We start from the raw sequence: 15,567 nt of genomic DNA on the forward strand, positions 1-15,567 counted from the left end.
CCCAGGCTTCTTATGACATTCCTCATAAGGCCATTTTCAGTGTTTTGTGGAAGTCTGTACTAATTTCATCAGATGCCTGCAGATTTCACACCTTTTTGTGCATCTGTGCAATGCTGAATGTTGGCTCTTGCTTTCAAATCAGCTGGAGGTATTTTAACCAGCAGAACCAGTGATTTGCGTTGGTGAAAACTGAAGTGATTTTACCTACTTAATTTTACTTGTAACAGGCTCTGCTTAATTGCTTTCAGGTTTACTTTTTTAACACAGAAGCATGTTAAAATGAGTCCACTGAAATGAAAAGTCCACCTCCCATGGAAACTGAATGCACTAGGATTACATGTGGCTCCAGGCTGAAATGAAAGGACGCAGAGGCAGCCCTCACAGTACAAGAGACGGTTTTTCTACCCAGGAACAAGATTTTTTATAGAGTTGCTTGGTTTAATTTGTGACAGGCTTTGGTTTCAGTTCACAAAGGGAAAAGAGGTCAAGGGGACAAATGGGTGTTAGGGGCCTCTGTCGTATCAACACAGAGACAGCCGCTGCGCTGTGACCCTGGGAGTGATACACCACAGAGTGCCCTGTCGTGCCCAGCTTCGTTTTCCCGGTCTTCATGTGTTATTTTCTTTTTCTGCCTTATTCTAATCTTAGCTTTTATAGCCTTCAGCCCCAAAACTGTCTTTCGATAGGAGGGTTGCAAAAAGTCCAAAACTGCTGGGCTTCTAAATCCCCCCTCAGTGCAAACAGCAAGCAAGAAGGACTGGTTTAGAGCACAACTATTTCAAATCACTTTCTCACTGTAAATCATAATGGGCAACTAGAGGTTGTGGGACAGAGAGCATCTACCTTTAAGGTAGACTGTCTGAAGGGTCTAGCTTTAGCTGGAGGGTCAAGCAGATCATGCAAACAGTGATAAGCATATACCGCTGTTCTGCCTCCTGGAAGTGTTGTGTCTTTTGTCCCCCTTATCATCAAGGTGTTGAGAAGTTCAGTATTGCAACATATGCTGTATTAAAATAAATGTAGTGTCTATGTTGTTGTTGTTGAGTAAAACACTTTCCTAAGCAGGTCCTTGAGAAATACATTCTCTTCTTGACCCAAATCTCTTCAAAAGACTGAGAGATACTGTCAAGTGTATCACACTTTTGAAATGAAAACAGCACTCAAGCTTGCTCTATAATTTCTGGTCTCTCATGTAAACAACTGGTGATGTTCCCTTCCAACCTTCCATGCTTTTGCACCTTTGGAGTTGTTTAGCACAAAGGGAAAAGAATGGAGTCTTTCAAAAAGGAAAGTGTGTCTGTACATCCCTGCTTTTCAGGAAGAAAGCAAATCCCCGAGTTATTACACAAATATCAATGTTTGAAATGCTCTTGCTTTACCAGCCTCTTCTCTGCTGTCATTCCTCTGAAGTCCAAATAACACAAAGCATTTACTCAGTATAATTTGTCTGGGCTGATAATTATTTAATGACACAATAATCTGAAATGCCAAGACACAATTACAATCTGATTCCAACAGTTATCTTTAAACCTCTGACACAAGTGATTCAAAACCATGTTATACTCTCCTATGAAAGGGAGTAGAGGTAAATTTCAGGAAGCAAATACTTACCTGGTATGGGAGACACCATGATCAAGCAGGTGGTTTTCCCAGTGCAAGGCTCATCCCCTGCACTATTGGTTTTGGTTTTTTTTTTTGTAAGATCATGGAGCAGATCCTCCTGGAAGGTAGTTCAAAACATATGGAAGACAACGAGGTGATTATAGAAAGCCAGCCTGTCTTCACCAAGGGAAAATTGTGCCTGACTAACATAGTAGTCTTCTAAGATGGAAAGACTGTGTCAGTGGACTAGGGAAGACCTACTACAGATGTCATCTACATGGCCTTCTGTAATGCCTTTGATATGGCCCCCACACATTCTTACCTCTAAATTGAAGAGATATGGGTTTGATGGGTGGCCTGTTAGATGGATAAGGAATTGGCTGGATTGACACACCTAAAATGTTATACTCAATGGCTCACCGTCCAAGGGTATATACTGGGTCCAATATTATTTAATATCTGGATCAATAACATAGACAGTGGGATTGAGTCCACCCTCAGCAAGTTTGCAGATGTCACCAAGCTGAGTGGTGCAGCTGACACGCCTGAGGTAAGGGATGCCATCCAGAGGGACCTTGACAGGCTTGAGGAGTGGGCCCACGTGAATCTCATGAAGTTCAACAAGGCCAAGTGCAAGGTCCTGCACTTGGGTGAGGACAATCCCCAATTTGAGTACAGACTGGGGGAGGAATAGACTGAGAGCTGCCCTGCAGGGAAGGATTTGGGGATACAAGTGGGCAATATGCACTTGCTGCCAAGAAAGCATATTCTAACAGGAAGCATGGCCAGCAGGTCGAAGGATTTGATTGTCTCTCTCTACTCAGCTCTCATGAGACGCCACCTGGAGTACTGCATCCAGCTCTGGAATCCTCAGCACAGGAAAGACGTGGACCTGTTGGAGGAGGCTTCTGTAAGAAGCTGCTAGAAACTTTCCCTATGTCCAACAGAGCCAAAGCCAGATGGCTCCAAGATGGACCCGCCGGCTGGTCAAGGCTGAGCCACTCACTGACAGTGGTAGCACTTCTGTGATAACATATTTAAGAAAGGGACAAAGTTGCTGTGCAACAGCAATGAGAATGAGGATATGTGAGAGAAACAACCCTGCAGACACCAAGGTCAGTGAAGGGGAGGAGGTGCTCTGGACACAGGAGCAGAGATTCCCCTGCAGCCTGTGGTGAAGACCATGGTGATGCAGGCTGTCACCCTGCAGCCCATGAAGGTTAACAGTGGAGCAGATATCCACTTGCAGCCCATGGAGGACCCCACTCTGGAGCAAGTGGATGAACCTGAAAGAGACTGTCACCCCGTGGGAATCCTGTGCTGGAGCAGGCGCCTGGCAGGACCTGTGGACCCATGGGGAGAGGATCCCAAGCTGGAGCAGGTTTGCTGGCAGGACTTGTGACCAAAGCAGGGACCCATGCTGGAGCAGTCTGTTCCTGAAGGACTGCACCCCATGGAACGGGCCCACACTGGAGCAGTTTGTGAAGAACTGTAGCCCATGGGAAGTATTCATTCTGAGTTCATGGAGGACCCCACGCTGGAGCTGGGGAAGAGTGTGAGGAGGAAGGAGTGGCAGACACAGTGTGTGAGGAACTGATCACAACCCCCATTCCCCATTCCCCTGCACTGCTCGAGGCAGGAGGTAGAGGAAATCAGGGGTGGAGAAGGGAGGGGTAGGGGGAAAGTGTTTCTAAGATTTGGTTTTATTTCTCATTATCCTACTCTGATTTGATTGGTAATAAACTGATTTCCCCAAGTCAAGTCTGTTCTGCCCATGACAGTAATTGCTGAGAGATCTCCCTGTCCTTATCTCAAACCACGAGCCTTTCATTGTATTTTCTCTCCCCTGTCCAGCTGAGGAGGGGAGTGACAGAGTGTCTTTAGTGGGCACCTGGTATCCACCCAGGGTCAACCCACCACACTAGTCTGACTGTATGTGACATCTATTGTCCCCATCTTGGCAAGTTCATCTTGCTCACTTTGTATAGCTCCCTCCTCCACCTGCTCGTCAGCTTTGGCTTTCCTTTCATTTTAGATTTGCTTTTTAATCTTTATTTCCACACCTTTTCACACTCTGTCCTCTGTGCTCAGGGCTTCTTTCCCAGGGGAACTTGCAATATCTCCTTTTGGATCTCTCTGTAGTAGTCCCCCTGCCTAGGAAATGCCCAGGTATAAGACTAATATTTTTTTAGCTCAGATGTTCACAGACAGAGCCTTTCTTTGTGTCTCAAGTGAAGTCTTCACAACAAAATTGTTGCCGTCATTTACAAAAGTCCAGATTGTACATTTACATGAATTGTCCATTTGTGCCAGATTCTGTTAGAAGCAGCTCACAGGACAGTTTGTTAAAAAACAAAAACAAAAACAAAAAACCAAAAAAACCCAAAAAACCCCAAACCCAAACCAAGGAATGAACAAAGAAAACCACCCCCCCCCAAAAAAAAAAACAACACCCAAACAAAACCCTAACAAAAAAGCAACTTCCAAAAATTAATGAAAAAATGACAATCTAAAAAAATATCAATTTTGAGAGCAACGGCATTTACTGTCTGGAGATCTGGATCTTCCTGCTTAAATTGGTTGCTTATTTTTTAAGCACTGTGGATGCCTGAAGGCACTGTATGAATGCCATCCATTTGCCCATGTTTTTCTGAGCAAAGATGGATCTGTTTCACTTTTGCTTTAATGAGGTTTTTGGCAAGTAATGAAGAAGTGTCTTGATGTAAGAGATGGTCATGCTGTAGCCTGGGTTTAAATCCTAAGACTTATAGACAACAGTAAGCCCACTGTTACACTATTAGTGTTCAGATATTTTTCATCTTACAGTGATACAAATGGGTCCCCACCTGACATCTTGTCTGATCCATGACCACAAGACAAATTCTGGGTCATGACTGCCCTTCAAAGCCTGGAATTTGTGTGTGATGGAAGCTGGAAGAGAGGTGTAAAACACATGTCCCTAGTTGCTTGATTAGGATTTTACTTCAGATTAGGGTAGGTTGTTACTGAAGAAAAAAACCTTACTCACTGTGCTGCTTAAAGCCTGTCAAACACCATTTCATCCAGAGCTCTGCCCTCCAGATAGTGTAATGAATCTTATAAATGGAGTAACTGACACACTTCTCAGAGTATCTCCTTCCAGCTAGTCTTTAAAAGATGAGAATAATACTGATGCTATTAGTTAGTAGGGACTACATGATTATAGAATCAGTAATTAATTTAAGTGCACTGCCTGTATTGGACAGGTCATAAATAGCTATCAAGAGCCTTTATCTCCATATCTGAGGAGATTTAAATACCATTAAAGTAAGCAGTGAAACAGTTTTTACCACCTCTGCTGGATAGCCCATTGAAAAAGCCCTTGGTGTTAAAGATTCAGGTTTCACCGGACTATTATTCCCATCAAAATAATTTCATCCCAGCTGGCACTGATCTTTAGATTTGTTATTCACAGAGGTTTAGAGAGATTGCATATTGTCTGGAGAAGAGAAGCCCTGCATTTATTACTTGCCTGCCAATAAATCAGCCAAGAGGATATAACCTACAAGTGTGTATATGGATACTTCGCAGTGTTTCAAGCCCATTGTCATGTCTCAAGGGTGAACTGAGTTAATGTGTAATTTGGATGAAGCAGTTCCTTTCCTGAAAAGATGAGGGCACACAGTCCCATGGTATTGCTTCATAGGTGAGTATTCACAGTTACACACTCGGTAGAATTTAGATGGTAATTTCTACAGCTGGATTTCAATGTCCACATGATACATTATAACTTTTTTTCTTAGTGGTTTAAACTGCTATTGATTACTCCAGAGTACTAGCACCTCAGATGAAACATAGGTTTTAACATATTAATTGCTGAAGTTGGATCTGGGCAAATAGTGCAATGAATTTTGCTGATGTAGATTTAGAAAGGTTAGGTGCAGAATTTTGGTTTCTACTCCTTTGGCACAAGGTTGCCGAAATTACTGAAGCCTTACCAGTGAAAGACAGGAGCAAATTTTTTCCCGTGATGTTTTTTATTTGGTAGGCATATGCACTAGCAGGAACTCAAAGTCCCTTTTCTTGTAAAGACGTGATGTGCAAAATGTTAGGCTATAGAGTTACCTGGTATTATAAAGCCTTCCAAAGCAGGCAGAGTCCAGTGAGTTCTCAGCAAAAGGGGAACAGTGGCTCATTCACGTCACAGGTATATGCTATTTTTGGCATCCAGTTGATTTTTCCTTATTAGGAAAATAAAAACTATTCAGAATGAAAGTAGTTCTTGCTCGGTATATATACCAATGTGGCTGCTTTCAGCCAGATTGACTTCCTTTCACCTGCAAATACTTACTTTTTTAAAAGTCTGCAGCACTCTGTTTGAGGCCAGTTCATTTCAAGCGCTCTCTGTCTTTATGTTTCCTCTCTGACTGTGATGATGGATTTGGTTATGTGCTCAGAGAAGGAGTTAAGGTAGACAAATGAAGAGTGGTGAACACACAGACTTCATTTGGCTTTCCATGAGCAAAGCACATACCCATGTACAGAGGTGCCCATGTATGGGAGAGGCTGCAGGGATGCCACATCTAGGCAGTATGTCCATACCACTCTCAACATGTCCCTCCTACGTAACTTCTCCTTCACTTGAACTTCTAAAAACAAGCTCTGGAGCTGGCTGGGCCAAGGATTTTCAAAAAAGAACTGAGACAATGTTGATTTTGTGCCTTCCACAGAGATTAAGCAGAAATGTTTTATTAATAATGTCTGGAAACCTTGTTCTGGCTCTCTTTTCTTGTTTTAATTAAATACTGCATCTGAGCACTACAACAAGGCCTGACTGAGGGCAAATCTGTTCTGACAACATCACTGCAAGAGGGTTTTTGCTCCATCCATACCAAACCATTTTTGCACAAAAAGTAGCAACTTAATAAATTAATACCCACTGACGCACATAGGCATAATATATAAGCATTAAGAAAAGCTGTGTCAGTCTTTTCTTTATAGACTTTACTCAGGGGATGAGATTATACAGTTATTGTACAACACGACTTTTCCTTATTAGGAGAATAACATCCCTTCTATTGGAAAGCATCTCTTGGTCATCTCTTAAAGTACTTCAGATTTTCTCTGGTCTCTTCTTGTTATTTAGAAGGAATATAATTCACATCCATAACGGTCATAGGTTATTTTCTGGACTAGATCTCTGTCAGGGTGGCAGGCATACGCTTTACAGAGTACAAGCATCAGTAAAATCATGCAAGGCCAAGTGTAGCTTCCATATTGTTCTGAATGAACAGAATGATAAATGAAGGATGTAAAGCTCTTTATTTCATATGTGTTTATGGTCACAGCTGGAGATCAGCTCCCTTCCAGATTCTTTTAACACAGAAAGTGGAATTGAATTTGGTCCAAATCATTCAGGATATTTTTTCTTATATTGAACCTAAACTGCTTGCTGAAAGTTTTGTTAGGCTTAACCAGAACTAAACAGAAGCAACTTCATCCACAGCTGAGCCTGAACTGGAAGTGACCTAAAATAGATACTGCTTTGACTTCCTAGCTCTCAGATGAGGTTTTGCATGTCCTGACACCCCTTGAGCACTGCAGGACCCAGACCTCTTGTGAGATTTGGACTGAATCAGGTCTTAGTTGTGGTTGTTCAAGAGTATAAGTATTGCTTTACTGTGATGTTCTGTTTAAAGACTGATGACTTCATGAAAAGAGGGATTCATCTCATCTCAGAATTGGACATTTGATTTAGGCTAGTTGTCTTATCCATTTCCAGAGACAGACATAGGTGTATCCAGGGGAAGATTTACAGAGAGAGCCCCAAAGACTTGAGGGCCACAAAAATAATCAGAGGGCTGGAGCACCTCTCCTACGAGGACAGGCTGAGAGAGTTGGGGTTGTTCAGCCTCAAGAAGAGGAGGCTCCAGGGAGACCTTATTGCAGCCTTTCAGTACTTAAAGGGGGACTATAGAAAAGATGGGGGCAATCTCTTTAGCAAGGCCTGCTGTGACAGGACAAGGGGTAATGGTTTTAAACTAAAGGAGGGTAGATTTAGACTGGATATAAAGAAAAAAATTTTTTGCAGTGAGGGTGGTGAAACACTGGCAAAGGTTGCCCAGAGAGGTGGTAGATGCCCCATCCCTGGAAACACTCAAGGCCAGGTTGGATGGGGCTCTGAGCAGCCTGATCTAGCTGAAGATGTCCCTGCTCACTGCAGGGGGGTTGGACTAGATGACCTCTAAAGGCCCCTTCCAACCTAAACCATTCTATGATTCTATGATTCTATTATTCTTAGACTACTTTAGACCTATTTCATGATTTTCAGGAGAAAGTTGGATGAAAATTTTACAGTTGAAAGGTCTACACATGTACAGACACCTTGTTGATATTTCATTCAACTGCTTCTTTGTTCCATCTCTCTCCAGCTGACATCTTCACTCTTCCTGAGGCACATCTGGGAGGTAGCAAGAGCTTTGTGAAGCAGCCAGCTTCCGTGTTGTGTGGAAAGTTCACATTTTTCAAACGATGACTCTTTTTCCTCTGCTTCATCACAAACTGGCAGCACCAGTCTGAACAAAGCCAATTGAAAATATGCACTGGAAAGTCATAGTGAACTAGCAGAAGAAGGGACAGAAGGAGATTGTTTGATTTTTATTTTAATTCAAATTTCCATGATTGTATGAAAACAGGATGGTGAGAATCTCTCTCCTCTTTCTCCTCAACTCTTGCTCCATCTGTAACTAGTCAAGAAGAGATTACAAAGAAAGAATGGGTTGTTCAAACTTTTTTGCCCTTGAAAATATCTGCTGCAAGAATTTTTTTTTCTCTCAGAGATCTAAAATGCTTCATTTTACCAGCCAGACTGGATGAATGCTGTGAAGTAGTTATACACAAATAGTTGCAATTTTTTTCAATCAATCCACTTTATTTATGTTTGCATCTGCTTTTGTTTTGTTTTCCACAAATATTAATGCAATTCATTTTTTTAGAACAAGGTCCTTCTCAAAGTAAATATTAAGTATGAGCACTCAAATGTATATGCAAAGGGAATTTTACACTGCCTTCCTGCAAGACTGCCGAAAACCAAAAATCTCAGGAGTATTAGGTTTATTCCTGCTGTCAAGGAGCAGTAAGAACACAGAGTAACTGAAGTGACACATCTAAATTTAAAAAGCCAGGTCTTATTTCAGGGGTGAAATCCCAGTTCCCCTGAATTCAATAAGAGAACACCTGTACATTTCAGTGTGACAAGACTTTATAATACTTCTAAGGTACTGAGTCCACTTCTTTTTGCCTAAGAGTTAATTAATGCTGACTTAATAAATTCAAGAAAACCCCTTTATATTTTGGGGACTTTTAAATATCACAGAGTAGACTAATCATCCGCTTCCATTACTGTTCTAGATTCATTTTAGAGGCATTTTGGGCGGTGTCATTGCCAAAAGAGATGTTTCACCAGCCCTGGCTATGCCCTCCCATTCCTTCCCTCATATCTGGCACTCTGATTGTTTTGTTTAGCTAGACCAAAGAGCTGACCCAGCAGAAAAAGAAAAGTATTGTGTGCTTGTTTTGAGAAAGATTGGTTTCATTGTGATGAGACCCCTGATCTGGCTGTACAAAGAGAGGTGTCTGTAGAGGGGATGTGGCAGGAACACAGGGTCTGGAGAAGGCAGCATGGCTTGGGACTGCCTTTAAATTGCTTTTAAGCCAGCTGCATCCTTGCCCTCTGAGATAATCCCTTAGTAATAATGAGCAAGAAGTGTGGAAAGAGACTCCTTTAGCTTCTCCTCTGATTCTTCTGGACATCTTGTTTCAAAAAGGGGGAAAAGCAGAGATGCCATTTCAGTTTCCAGTAGTAGTTGAGGGGTGTTCAGGTGGCAGGCTGCAAAGCAGCACACAAAAACATGCTGCTTCAGAAAATGAGGTTTTTTCAGCCCTTTCCCAGAGTCAGGGAGGCATGTTTTCCTCCTTCTTGGTATTGCTGACATTTTTTAAAACAGAGAGGCGCTTGCCGGGGGGTTCACCTCCACCCCATTTGCTTATCCCTTGGGATGTGCCTGTGCTCTGAGGGGGCTGCAAGCCCCAAGCCTGGCTGGTGCTGCAGGGGCCACAGGGATCCACACAATCCATCCGTGGTGCCATGATGGAGCCTTACCAGGGAAGAGCTCTGCGCTCCTTTCCCTGCTGCCACAGCACAGCCTGCCAGGCTGATTCCCTTCCCCTGCTTTCAAGGGCACAAACATTGCCACTGAACTCAGGTGGGTGTTACTGGATTCACAGCTCTGTTACCTATCCTGGCATTAGGAAATAGCCCCAAATGTCAGTTTTGAAGTCAATGCCTCCACAGAAGCAGGGCAGCTGCCTCTTTCCACTACCAGGGGAAATCCCACCAGCATCAGGATGTTCACCCTTTGACCTTTATCTAAGCTTGCCCATCCACCCCTTCCCACCATTCACTATCGATGTCTCCACAGCTGTAGATATGTTTTGCTGGAGCCAAACTTAGTCATTTCAGGATCCCACAGGAGTACTGTTTCTAGACCCTTATAATTTTCCATTGTGCCTCTGTTGAAATAGAGAATACTGGAAGTCTTTTATGGAGGAGGCTTATAAAATATGAACATCTGTTTGTTATGAAACTTAATGCTGACAGCTTGTAAGAGCCATCTAGAAAAGTATTTAACTCAAAGTGTTCTTTGTGTGTTTTGGAACAAAAGGCTTATATAGGTACATTGGGGGAGTCGTCTGCTTCAGGTAAGATATATTTCAAGATAGTGTCATTAGTGGCTTAGACAGGATTCAGATCAGAGTATGTGAATTCCCCAGAGACTCCTTTCCAAGGCACACTTAAAATGACAGATTTTCTTGGTTCAAGACCACTGTCAGACATGTTTTGTTACCTGGATATACCTGCATTTCTCCAGTTCTGGCTTTCTACTGTCTGAGATGGTTTCATTATGAAGTGAAAATCACTGGCATTCACCAGCTGCATCCGATGGTTCACAAGGTTATGTGTTAATATTCTGTGACTACAAAGAGCTGCCTCAGATAAGTTAATTCCAATGGAAAGTTAACAACATACTTATCTTTGAAGTGATGCTATTGAATTACATTTGGTGTAGCAGTCTGTTTTATACCTTGGGTTTACATCATTCCAGTTTAATAAGCAGTGTGAGAACAGGGAAAAAGTAAATAGTGAGCTTTGTTCAAGGCATTCTTCAATTCATCTATGTATCCAAGGGGGTGAGACAGTTACTCTTTTCTAAAATGCATCTGTCATATTAATAGACCATTTGGTACATTGCCATATGTGAGTGTCAGATATTGCCAAAGGCAATATAATATTGTTAATCACGGCATCCTAGAAATTAGAAATGGAAGAAGCTTATTAGATTTACAGTCTGCCCTTCTGTCGATATACTGTTAAATGACTTTCTCTGGTGTGTTCTGCAATTGCATTTTAAATGAGTCCAAAGTTATATTCTGTTAGTCAGCCGTCAGGGCTAAGGAATGCGGAGCCAGGGGAAGTGTGCAGGTTAAGTCTCAAGTCAGAAGAGTTTGTTCCCAGTGGAAATAATATTATTTTGCTGAGACTGATTATTGTTTTGCCATTGATTCAAACAGAGCCAAGAAGACTCAAATTGACAAAGCCGCGCCTCAGAAATAAAGTGCAAAACAAAACATGCTGGTGGTGTTTTAAAGAAATTCTGAAATATAGTTGAAGTACACTGTGGCTTTATGCCCCCCAAGTATTTTTGTATTTCTGTCGTGATCTATGTACTTTTTTCCCCTTTCCCTTTTTGCTTTATGACCAACCAAGAAAAACAGGGGAGACACAAAATAACTGCAACCCACACCCGGAGTTAAAAAAACGAAGGTTTCTTCTAACCTAGTGTAGTTGGCTTATCTCAGGTGTAACCTGAAACACCAGGAGACCCAAAGGGAAACTGAACAGAGTGTAATTTTCTAAGTTTCTAGTGTCCACTTGAAGAGATAGTACAAAATATTTCAGCGTAAACTTTGACTGACCTTAACTTGTGTGCATATTGCCAGTTTAAACAATGGTGTAAGCAACATCATTCAAAACTCTAAGCATAACAAAGCCGATAATACATTGTCTTTTATGCCATCACATCGTGTCAGCTTAGTAAATACTACTTTTTTGTATAATTTACTCTTTGTCTTATAAACCAAGACAAACCTCCGGTGACATGGACTACCTCTGTTCACAGTGGCTGGGCCACATGCGGGTAGATTTATTTGTGAGATATGAGTGCATATGTATGCAGGACATACAATATCTCCTGTTACTAATAGTGCACTGATATGATTATCCCTGGGTCTGGTTGGGCTGCTATTATTAAGCTTCCTGATGTGTTATCTTTCAACCACTTGTAGCTTTGATAGTCTTAAATCCCTGAACACACTTAAGATTGCTAGGGATAGGTTCACCCTGGAGGGTACCACAGCCCTACCAGCCAGGAGATCTACAGAAATACATTATACCCCCTCCCCTCACATCCAAAAAGACGCAATGCGGTGAGGATGTGCACCCAGGTCTCACCCTCCCAAGCAGCAGGGCTGTGCTGGGCTGTGCACTGCAGACCAGGGCCTCAGGGCACACAACAATTCATCTGCCTGATGAATTGTCCATAATGGCATAAAGAAAACGAAAGGTTGCTATCTTAGTTTTGCGGTAGGCAGACCTCCTCTGCAGCCCAGCTTGTTGACTGCTTTACCAACCCCCAAAGCCTCTCAGAGATGCACCCCTAGTCTGCAGCCCCGTGCTCCATGCTCCGTAGTATAGCACAAAGTCAGCTGCACTCTAGCATGTAACCACGTTAAATGAGATTACTTTGCTCATACTAAGCCTCCTTCTAAATAAGCCAGGCTTCAGAAAATGAGAAACTACAAAAATACCTGAAGCAATTTATTTTTTATCGATGCGATGCTACCAACTACAAGTGCCAGTTTAAATTAAAACTCACTCCCAATGATCAAAAGATGCACAGCCAGCCCACTGCTTGCAAAGCTCCTCTCACTCGTGATGTTTTGAAAACAGGAGTAGATGAAATCCAAGAGATTTCTTACAGCCTTCTGGCTGTATTTAAGGCTTCGGGGAATGGGCCTTCATCACAGTTTCAAACCACAGCATAAACAACAGTTTTTGTTGCTGCGAGAAATTACAGAGAGTTTTAAAAGACCGGGTGAAGGAATTAGATATAGAAGTCTCTACCTTCCTGCAATTATTCAATATATTATAGTTTATATTTAGTCAGAAAAGAGCTTATGATGAACATACTTACAGCAAAGACAGTTATAGAGCAGAAGAGTCAATAAAGTGGATTACTAATTTCTTTGCTTTTTGAATAATCAGTCTTGGTTATTTGCAAAACATTCCCTGGGGATGTCACTTAAAATACTTCTCTGACAGTAAAAGTGATTATATGTTCGGTCTCTTTTCGCAAAAAATGCATCAGAACAGCTAATTCTGTACACTAGGGAGGGAAATTAAACTGTGGTTACTGATACACTGCTTTGCTTACATTTTTCTACATTTTCTCCTGGCAGTACTCAGGGAATAAGGGCTGGCTTCCATTCCGGACTGCTGAACTCATTTTGGAGAAACAGTGTGTCCTGGACTGTGCATAACTCAGACCAACTTGAAAGATGATCAGGCCCAGTTGGGTTTCAGAGGCTTCATGAGTATTTGCAATATACTCTCTTCTGCTGCAGTTGCCTTTGCACGCATCCTAAGGAAGAGCTTGGGGCCAGATCAAAAAGGCTCTATATTCCATGGAAATCTTCTTCTCTTTTCCAGCTCCACAAAGCTCAGTAGGACTCTGCTCACCAGCCACCTGGCCACACCGAGAAACTTAACTGGAAGTTACCTGCTGCAAGGCAGCCTTGCTTCCAATTTTAGGGTGTAATCTGGGAGTAATCCAAACAAGGTGAACTACACTAGATATACCTACAAAGAAAAATGCATTTTTTCCGCAGGGTGATCCCTGCAGGCTCACCGCTCATGGCTTGACCCCTTCAAGATAGTCTGGCCACATCCTGCACTACTTAACACATCTCTCTTCTGGGATCCCTGTGACGCTCCTGCAGTTCCAGGACTTCAAAATTATTTTGTGTGCAAACCTGTGGGGAAATGATTTATTTCAAAGAGCCCAAAATAATATGAGGGCTGTGCTGTAGGATAATGCATTTCAGCATGAAACTGAAAGTATGAGTTATTTGCCCTGGTTCGTATTCTCAGGGCATGTGCAGGTGCCTAGGCTGTAAATCCCCCCAGGATACCATTGGAGGGCTTCATGGGACAAACAGAAATCAACCTGGGGGTGTCTCGTCCACTCTGCTTTTTGGGAACAAAACTTGGAGTAACTCCAGAAGTACACAGGGCTTCATTTCAACCAGAACTAGTTGATACACTTCAAAAGCGAGTCCAGAAGTGAACAAATGTGTTCATACCGTGGATGCTTTGGATGGCCATGTGGATGATCAGCACACAAGGACCTGGGACTGTTCTTGGGAGCTAAGCTGTTTGGCAGTGTACAGTTGCAATCAGTTCCCAGGAATGGTAAACCAGATTAGATTCAAAATCTAACCTCCTGCCCCATGCATCTTACCTGTTTGCAGTGGTCTATAACTGGTAGCCATCTTGGCAAAATCAAAAGAAACAGTTAAAATTCTGCACATTTAAATGCTTTCCAGGCAAGACTCTCCTCCCATATCAGTAGATGTCAGCACTCAGCATTGATGTTTTGCCTTTCCTACATGTGAAGTTCTCACACAGTTGACAGTATCAAAGAGTAGATATCAAAGCTCAGTGGTGCCTTGCGGATCTGAGAAAAGTACTTTGCCCCCTCACAGCAATTTACACAAGGTGCAACGTATACTACACATGGAAATGAAGCTGTCATTTTCATGAGATTCCTTGTGATATTTCAAACCTTGAGAGTGAACACTGAGCAACATGTTCATGTAGCTGGAACCCCTTTGTGCATACAGTCTCTTGCTATTACACATTTTGGGGCATTGGGTTCACTCTTACCAGTGAATAAGGCATTTGGACATCAAACTTTACAGAAATGGCAGAGTACAGAAATTTTGTATCTGTTTGGGTCTAAATACTCTTTCATTTCCCTAATTTTGAATTTTTTCCCCAGGCCGTCTTGTTCCTCAGTGTTTTTCACACTGCTGTTCTGAAAACAAATACAAACTAGATAAGACTCTCTCTGTCTACCAAAAATTAAGTCTAACCTAACAGAAGGGGGAAAAAAGCAGCAGAAATACACTTGCAGCCATACCTTAGGGTAAACTTCAAAGTAACTCCATGTGGGGCTCCTGGAGGTAGTTTGCTCGGGTACAACACATAGAGGCAGCAGCTCTGTGCAGAGCTGCATACATGAACATGAGAAAAATCTTAGGCTACTTCAGTAATTTATCTATGACTTTGATGTAGCTCTCATATTGCTAATGATATGTATGTCATGCCATTTGGGAACTGTATTTTACACTACTAGGCCGATATTCATTGGTATGTCTTCTGGCCCTTGGAAGAGGCACTTCTATGAGATGCAAGCAAAGCAGAAATGGACATATACACCAGGTTATATATTTTTTTCATCTGAGTACTTCTGAATGCTAATACCTCTGAATATGTCTTCTGAACACCTGTATTCACCTACTGAGAACCTGCTTCACAAATAATCTCTCTCACTCTGTAAAAATTCCTTCATTATCCAGTTTGAGAGAAAAAAAATCTCAGGTAGAAATTCCCTCACCGGTTTTTCCATAATAAACCTCAGGAGAAACAAAAATTGAAAAGAAGATTCCTTCCCAGACAACTCTCTTTTTCCAGGCACTCACAACACTGTAAACATGTTAAACTCAATAGGAGAAGAATTAGCCCCACTGACTCTGCTGCCAAGGCCTTACAATCAAAAGACTAGTCAGTGTACGGAGATTGTTTCT

This window comes from Phalacrocorax aristotelis, chromosome 1 (assembly GCF_949628215.1).
Source record: "Phalacrocorax aristotelis chromosome 1, bGulAri2.1, whole genome shotgun sequence".
Classification (NCBI taxonomy): Eukaryota; Metazoa; Chordata; class Aves; order Suliformes; family Phalacrocoracidae; genus Phalacrocorax; species Phalacrocorax aristotelis.